The following is a 9,033-nucleotide window of genomic DNA, read 5'->3' on the forward strand; positions in this document are numbered from 1 at the left end:
TGGGATGGAATACTCCAGGCCCACAACCAACAAGTTGGAATGCCCAGGTCTATTGGTTTTTGCAAAAAGCAGATAAGCTCAACCAATAAACAAACATGTGCATATATAACAGGTAATCACATAACTGCCTATAGACAACAAATTGATCTACCAGATCATACCACATAACATATAATATTATCCTACCCTCTAGGATGTCTAACTAACAGGTCATACCATATATCACATATTATCATCCTACCCTATAGGATACCGATCTAACTGATCATACTAGAATAACATAACCAATAACAATTCGAAGGGTCGGACTTGGTGCATTAGACCCTTGAGTATAGTGAGGAAAACTCACCTGAATAGTAGTGCTGAAAAGCTGAAATTCTAACCGCTGCCTCATTGGAAATCTTGAGCTGACACACATAAAAATTCTAGGCTATTACCTATCACACCCCTAAACCAAGGATGGCGGAAACGTCCGGGGGTAGAGGTGTAACAACACAAATTTTCAAATAAAATTTTCATTCAAAATAAAGTGATTTCATTCGACCAATAGTATTTATTCCATGTTTCATATCAAATACATATATAAAATCCCCAAGATCTCAAACAGCAGCAGTGTGTATGCATCATGTCAGCGCCTTCCCACGGTCCTCGCTAGTACCTGAAACACATACATAACAACTTGTAAGCATAAATGCTTAGTGAGTTCCCCAGTATACTACTTACGCATATACGCATTTCCAGGCCTTGAGATAATCGCCTTCCGGCCCATAACATATTGCCTTCCGGCCCATAACATAACGCCTTCCGGCCCATAACATATTGCCTTCCGGCCCATAACATAACGCCTTCCGGCCCATAACATATTGCCTTCCGGCCCATAAACATACACAGCAATTTATACATTAATCTTAACACATATAGCACATATATCATATATCATATCCGACCTTTCGGTCACACAGTCAAACCCTTCCGGGTACAGTATAGTGAGAAGACTCACCTCGTGGTAATGAAAACTATCAACTCTTGAAATCACTCGCACTCGATCCGCCGATCTACAGACTCCCTATAATACCATATACCCTTATTAATACTCTTATCATTCAAGACAACTGGCCCTAAGAAATTATATGCAGGTCAACTCTGGTCAACGGTCAACTGGACCGGACTCGTCGAGTGCAAAGGTGACTCGACGAGTCGAGACGTCCTCTCCAACTTTCCCTGATGTTCCCTTTCTACACGTCGAGTATCCCCCTTGACTCGACGAGATCCACGTGGAAGAATTGCGGGGCCACCCCGACTCCACTCGCTGAGTCTAAAGAACAACTCGGCGAGTCCCAGTGAATCTTCAAGCTACTCGCCGAGTCTGTTCATTGGACTCGGCGAGTCCATGCCATGCAGTCGATCAACTGCTTCCTGAAATACGTATGGTCCCGAAATACACAATCATGGGACTTTCTGGACCTCTAAACATCCTATTACTGGGGTATAAACGTTTGGGTAACAACATAATAATCCATCTACTCACCAAATGGGTTTCATAAACCCTAAATCCGTGTACACATCAAAATAACTGGAATGATCCGAAGTATTACCTGAAAAACGTACTCTCTGTGTCCCCAAACCTCAGAACTCGATCCCCTTGATCTTCCTTTGGCCAAAACCCTTCCTCTTCTTGCCTAACAAATTCTTCAAGGTTCCAATAGCCTCTAATCTTGCTCTAGATGTCCACAGACGCTTAGGGTTCTTCTCAATCGGCTAAAAGTCAGACAATGACGGCATATGGGGCGTTATATACGATCCAAAACCAAACGACTAGGGTTTCTGCTGAACAGCGTAGACTCGCCGAGTCCATAATGGACTCGTCGAGTCCAGTCGCGAACCCGCGACCCAGTCTGTGGTCCTACTCGGCGAGTTTGGCTCCAACTCGCCGAGTCCCTTCCAAAAATGCCCCAAAATAGTTTTAAAGCAATACCTGAAATTCCGGGCTGTTACAACTCTCCCCCACTAGAACTAGACTTCGCCCTCGAAGTCTCACTCTGCGAATAACTCCGGATGTTGCTCCCGCATCTCACGCTCCGGCTCCCAAGTCATCTCCGCAACTTGCCCCTCTTTCTGAACCGAATCACTCCCTTCCAAGGAGAAACCTTCAGGAGAATGAAGTCGCCAACCTGGAATTCCAGCTCGGACCGGCGTCTGTCCGCATAACTCTTCTGTCGGCTCTGGGCGGTCAATAACCTCTACCTAACCTGCTGAATCTGCTCTGTCGTCTGGAGTACGATCTCTGTACTGCCCATCACTCTCTGTCCCACCTCTCCCCAGCAAATGGGGGTCCGACACCTCCTACCATACAACAACTCAAAAGGTGGCATACCAATGCTCGAATGATGGCTGTTGTTGTAGGAAAATTCAGCCAAGGGTAAATGCGCATCCCAGCTACCCCCGAAGTCTAGCACACATGCTCTAAGCATGTCTTCCAATGTCTGAATCGTCCGCTCGCTCTGACCGTCTGTCTGGGGATGGTATGCGGTACTAAAATGCAGTTTAGTACCCAGCTCCTCATGGAATTTCTTCCAGAACCTGGAAGTGAAGCGTACATCACGGTCTGAAACAATCGAGATCGGCACTCCATGCCGAGATACTACCTCTCTCACGTATAACTCCGCCAACTTCTCCGCTGATGAACTCTCGCTAATGGCAAGGAAGTGTGCACTCTTCGTCAATCTATCCACAATCACCCAAATTGCATCGACTCCCCTAGCAGTTCTCGGCAATTTGGTGATGAAATCCATAGTAATCTGCTCCCACTTCCACTCAGGAAACTCCAAGGGCTGCAACTTACCATGCGGTCTCTGGTGCTCGGCTTTAACCCTACGGCAGGTCAAACACCTCTCAACGAACCATGCGACGTCTCTCTTCATACAAGGCCACCAATATTCCTTCCTCAAGTCCAAATACATCTTCGTAGCACCGGGATGGATCAAGAATTTCGATCTATGAGCCTCCTCCATCAAAGTAGCACGCGTACCGCCCACGAATGGTACCCAAATCCGACCCTGAAACGTCAGAAGTCCTCGTCCATCCTTAACGAACTCTGAAATTAACCCAACGACCCGCTCTTTCTTCTGCATCTCGGATCTCACAACCTCGGCCTGTGCCCCACGAATAGCATCTAATACTGGAGACATCACCGTCAGTCTCAAACATACGTCTCGCAATGGAGTGCTCCCCGCCCTACGACTCAATGCATCGCCACCACGTTAGCCTTGCCTGGGTGGTATAGGATCTCACAGTCATAATCCTTAACCACGTCCAACCATCTCCTCTGACGCATATTTAGGTTGGGTTGATCCATCAAATACTTCAAACTCTTATGGTCCGTGTATATAGTACAACGAACCCCGTACAGGTAGTGACGCCAAATCTTGAGAGCGAACACTACTGCCCCCAACTCTAAGTCATGCGTGGGATATCTCGCCTCGTGAGGCTTTAATTGCCTCGATGCATAAGCTATCACATGGCCTCTCTGCATCAACACTACACCCAGTCCCGAAATCGATGCGTCGCAATATACAACAAAATCTTCCATCCCCTCCGGGAGAGCTAATACCGGGGCTTCGCACAGCCTCCGACGAAGTGTCTCGAAGGAAGTCTGTTGCTCGGGTCCCCATGTGAATACAACACCCTTCCGGGTCAATCTGGTGAGTGGTACCGCGATCTTGGAGAAGTCCCTAATAAACCTCCGATAGTACCCCGCTAACCCAAGGAAACTCCTGATCTCGGAAGGTGACTTCGGTGCCTCCCAACTCATCACTGCTTCCACCTTGGCCGGATCGACCAATATCCCTGCCTGATTAACAACATGTCCAAGAAATTGGACCTCCCGCAACCAGAAGTCACATTTGGAGAATTTTGCATATAGCTTCTCCGCCCTCAATACCTCAAGGACCTCCCTCAAATGTCCCTCATGCTGCTCTCTAGTTCGCGAATACACTAGGATGTCGTCGATAAATACAATCACAGACCGATCCAGCATCGGCCTGCATACCTTGTTCATGAGGTCCATGAACACTGTCGGGGCATTGGTGAGCCCGAAAGGCATCACCACGAACTCGTAATGCCCATACCACGTCCTAAATGCTGTCTTCTGGATGTCCTCATCCCGCACTCTTACCTGATGGTACCCTGATCTCAAATCGATCTTGGAAAACCAAGATGCCCCTTGCAACTGATCGAATAGATCATCGATCCTAGGTAACGGATAGCGGTTCTTGACCGTCACCTTGTTCAACTCCCGGTAATCAATGCACATCCGGTGTGAACCATCCTTCTTCTTGACGAATAGAATCGGTGCTCCCCACGGCGAGCTACTCGGCCTAATAAATCCCTTCCCCAGCAACTCCTGGAGTTGCGAGGACAGCTCTTGCATCTCTGGAGGTGCAAGACGATAAGGCACCTTCGCAATAGGCGCAACCCCCGGAATCAGATCGATACCAAACTCTACTTGCCTCGCAGGAGGTACTCCCGGCAACTCCTCGGGAAAAACATCTGGAAACTCGCGCACCACTGGAACCTCCTCCACTGTCCTCGGTCTCTCAAAAGCCTCCCGCGTATCCATCACATACGCCACAAAACCTTTACATCCCTACTGTAGGCATTGCCTCGCCCTAGCGGCCGAACAAAAAGCTGATCCCGAACGGGTACCCTCGCCGTATACCGTAAGAACTCCCCCACTAGGGTCTCGTATAGTCACCAGTTGACGCTCGCAGTCGATGACAGCACTGAATCGGCTCAACCAGTCCATGCCCACGATGACACAGACATCCCCCATCGCAATAGGAATTAGGTCAATCGGAAACGCAACCCCGAAAATCTCTAGTACGCATCCCCGAAGAACCTCCGTGGCACAAACCACCCTCTCGGCCGCTATAGAAACGCTCAGAGGCCGACTTAACGGCTCACGAGTAATGCTGATATGCTGACTAAAAGCTAAAGATACAAAGGATCTACTCGCACCCGAATCAAATAACACTAGAGCAGGCATAGAGTTCACAAGAAAAGTACCTACACATACATTAACATAAGCATAACATTTCGACTTTAAAGTAAATACGTGAATTACAGCATACCTGCCACAACATCGGGCGCAGCGCGGACCTCCTCCGCAGTCAGCTGAAAGGCTCTCCCGCGAGCCCTCGGGGCCTCGACCTTCGCCGGTCGGGTTTCAGTAGTCCTGGTAGTAGGTGTAGATCCCTGACGAAGTTGCGGGCACTCGGCCTTCCGATGGCCTGTCTGGTTGCAGTGAAAGCAAACCATGAACCCCTTAGGACAATCCCTGGCAATGTGTCCTTCCTTGCCACACTTGTAGCAACCACCAGCTCGACACACCCCCTCTTGACTTTTGCCGCACTTCCCGCAATTGCGGCCCTTCTGACCTCCCATCCTCGAATCAGCGGACTTGATCCGCTTGGCTGCCGGCTGAGACTGAGCCGGTCATCGGTCCACCTGCCGAGACTCGGCCTCCTCCCTGGCCTGACTCTCCAACTCGATCTCGCGCTTCCTGGCGTTCACCTGAAGCTCAGTGAAAGTACGATAGGTGGAGTTTGACACAAACTCTCGGATATCCCTCCTCAAAACGCCTAAATACCGGCTCATCCGTGACTGCTCTGTAGACACCAGCTCTGGGCAGAACATCGCCCTCTCGTGAAACTTCCGTGTGACCACCGCAACGGAATCAGTACCCTGCTTAAGGGTCAAGAACTCCTAAATCAATCGTTCCCTCTCCACTGGGGGAACGTACTCGTCCCTGAACATCTCAGTAAACCTCTCCCATGTCACCGCTGTAATCTCCGCCAGAGTGAAGTTCGCCGTCACGAACTTCCACCAATCCTTCGCTCCCAGACGGAGCTGGTTCAGGGCGAACCGTACCCTCAGGTGCTCCGGGCATGAGCAAGTGTAGAAGCACCCCTCAATGTCGGCGATCCACTTCATCGCAGCAATCGGATCCTGCGTCCCATCGAACTCAGGGGGTTTCGTGTTGCTGAATTCCCGGAACAGCAACGAATCGCCCCCTTGCGGCCTGGCAGCGACCACAGTTGCGGTAGCGGCAGCGGCTGCAGCCTCAGTCAGTGTGGCGTACTGCTCCTCAAACGTCTCCATCAGTGTGGTCTTAATAGACCCAAACATCTCCGGGATCTCAGCCCGGATCGCTGCAGCTACCTCCTCCTGAATCATCTGACGAATATCCTCGTCGCTCACACTGCTCGAACTCGCCCCATGACGTGTGGTAACCATGATGTCTCTGAAATACAACATAAAATTATCAGAGACTCCATCAAGTACAATTGTACTCGATGACGCAACCCTACTCAGTCTCCGATATCCAGGGATTCTTACTTGGGTCTTCCACCGACCCGGTGTCTTCGGTAGTACGGGCCCAATACTACCGACCACACCGTGTCAGTATTCGTCCCAAATCTTCCTCCCCAAACCCCGAATAGTGAGTACTCTACCTCTAGTATGCACTATCTACCTGCACGCTATCGAATATCTCATATAAGCAAACTCCCTAGACTAAGGCATCACAAAACAGGCCATTCTAGTCCTATCATGAATACCTAGTCTTCTAGCATGCATAACAATTCATAATTCAGTGCATAACATAACATTGTAAGGTATTCTGGGGATCTTTACCGTTCGGGCGCTGGCTGATCGTACACACTGCTCCGTTCTTGTTTACCACTTTACCTGTAACATCCGGATTTTTACCAGGTATCTTGTAAATTTAATTTTGTGGTATTGTGAGGGGGACTCGGCGAGTTGGAGCTCAGACTCGCCGAGTAGGGACGCGGATTTGGGCAAAGGAGCGCGCCTGGACTCGGCGAGTCTGCGCTATGTAATGAAACCCTAAATTTCCGGGTTTGAGGCCTATTTAAAGGGCCTTATGGCCGTCATTTGTGCTCACCCAACCCTCAGTGAGAGACCCTTGTGTTCTTGAGCGATTTGTGAAGAGAAAGGAGCATTTCTTGACCTTGTGTGTGTTATTTAGCAAGAAGAAGGAGACTCTAGGCAAGAGGAAGCAAAGGAGGTTGCTATTTCGTGGATTTGGAGCTTAGATCATCACTCTAGAGGTATGATCTCGGACTATTTTCTGTTTGGTGAAGCATTATGCAATTTAGGGCTTAGGATGGTCATTTATGGGATGATTTGGTGCCCATTGGTTCCCTCCTTGAGTTGAGGTTATGGATCTGGACCCATAGAGGTCCAAAGAGCCTCACTCATCAAGCTTTATGTATGATAATGGAGTCCATGACCTTGTGTTGTAGTAAATGAGTCAAAAACATCATATATGGTCATATAGAGATTGTATGTGCATCAAGATTGTAACTTTATGTGCTAAATGAGCTTGGAGGGACTGGATCTATGGATTAATGGACTGGATCTGACCTTTAGAGCAAGATTGAGTCAGTGCATGGCACGGACTCGCCGAGTCCGAAGAACAGACTCGGCGAGTAGCATGAATGTTGCCCGACCACACAGTGAGTGGCCTGGGGAGGGTGGACTCAGTGAGTCAAGGGGGAGTCAGAATGGACCGGTGGATTGAGTCAAACTGGACTCGCCGAGTTGTTTTGAGACTCGGCGAGTTGAGTCGTGGTGGCCCCACAACTCATGCCAGGTGGAACTCGTCGGGTTGAGTGAATGCTCGACGTGTCAAGGGAGGATTCCATGGAAATTGGTGTATACGCCCAGACTCGCCGAGTCGCCTTGGAACTCGCCGAGTCCGGTCATAGTTGACCGTTGACCGTTGACCAGAGTTGACCAGTGTTGACTCCTTATTGATAGTCAACCTTAGAGATATAAAGTGTTAATTAGAAGCATATAATGTTATAGGAGGATTAGAGCTCGGAGGATCGAGCACGAGGGATTTCCAGGATTCGTGAGATACCGAGATACGCGAGGTGAGTCTTCTCACTATACTCTACCTTGAGTAGGTAACCAGAGTTATGTGATAGAGTATTTGTATGCTATGTATGTTGTGTGTTGTACTGCATGATTTCTATGTGATGTATGTGGTGCATGCTTATCAGAGCTAGAACCTGAGGGTTCACAGAGTTTGGGTGCACGGACCCACAGAGTTATAGCCTAGAGTGGCTAATATGTGTTATATGTGGTATTTTGGGGAACTCACTAAGCCTTGTGCTTACAGTGTTGATGTTATTTGTTTCAGGTACTAGTGACGACCGCGGGAAGGCGCCGGCTTGATCCGTATACACACACGTTCGGAGCTTGATATTATGATCTTGGGATTTTGTACTGTTTTGTTGGATAATTAAAATGGCTGTTTTTATGAATATCGATGGAATTATGTTTTATAAAAATTGAAAAACTTGTTTGAAATTTTCGGTGTTACATTAACATTTATAAAAATTTATGTCTTTATTATTTTTAAAAGATTTTTCCTCAAATCCTCGGTTTGAGTTCAGTTACACCCGAAGGTACACCCGAATCCCTCAAACCAAGGCTCTGATACCAATTGTAACAACACAAATTTTCAAATAAATTTTTCATTCAAAATAAAGTGATTTCATTCGACCAATAGTATTTATTCCATGTTTCATATCAAATACATATATAAAATCCCCAAGATCTCAAACAGCAGCAGTGTGTATGCATCATGCCGGCGCCTTCCCACGGTCCTCGCTAGTACCTGAAACACATACATAACAACTTGTAAGCATAAATGCTTAGTGAGTTCCCCAGTATACTACTTACGCATATACACCTTTCCAGGCCTTGAGATAATCGCCTTCCGGCCCATAACATATTGCCTTCCGGCCCATAACATAACGCCTTCCGGCCCATAACATATTGCCTTCCGGCCCATAACATAACGCCTTCCGGCCCATAACATATTGCCTTTCGGCCCATAAACATACACAGCAATTTATACATTAATCTTAACACATATAGCACATATATCATATATCATATCCGACCTTTCGGTCACACAGTCAAACCCTTCCGGGTACAGTA

This window comes from Lactuca saligna, chromosome 6 (assembly GCF_052625555.1).
Source record: "Lactuca saligna cultivar CGN05327 chromosome 6, ASM5262555v1, whole genome shotgun sequence".
NCBI classification, from domain to species: domain Eukaryota; kingdom Viridiplantae; phylum Streptophyta; class Magnoliopsida; order Asterales; family Asteraceae; genus Lactuca; species Lactuca saligna.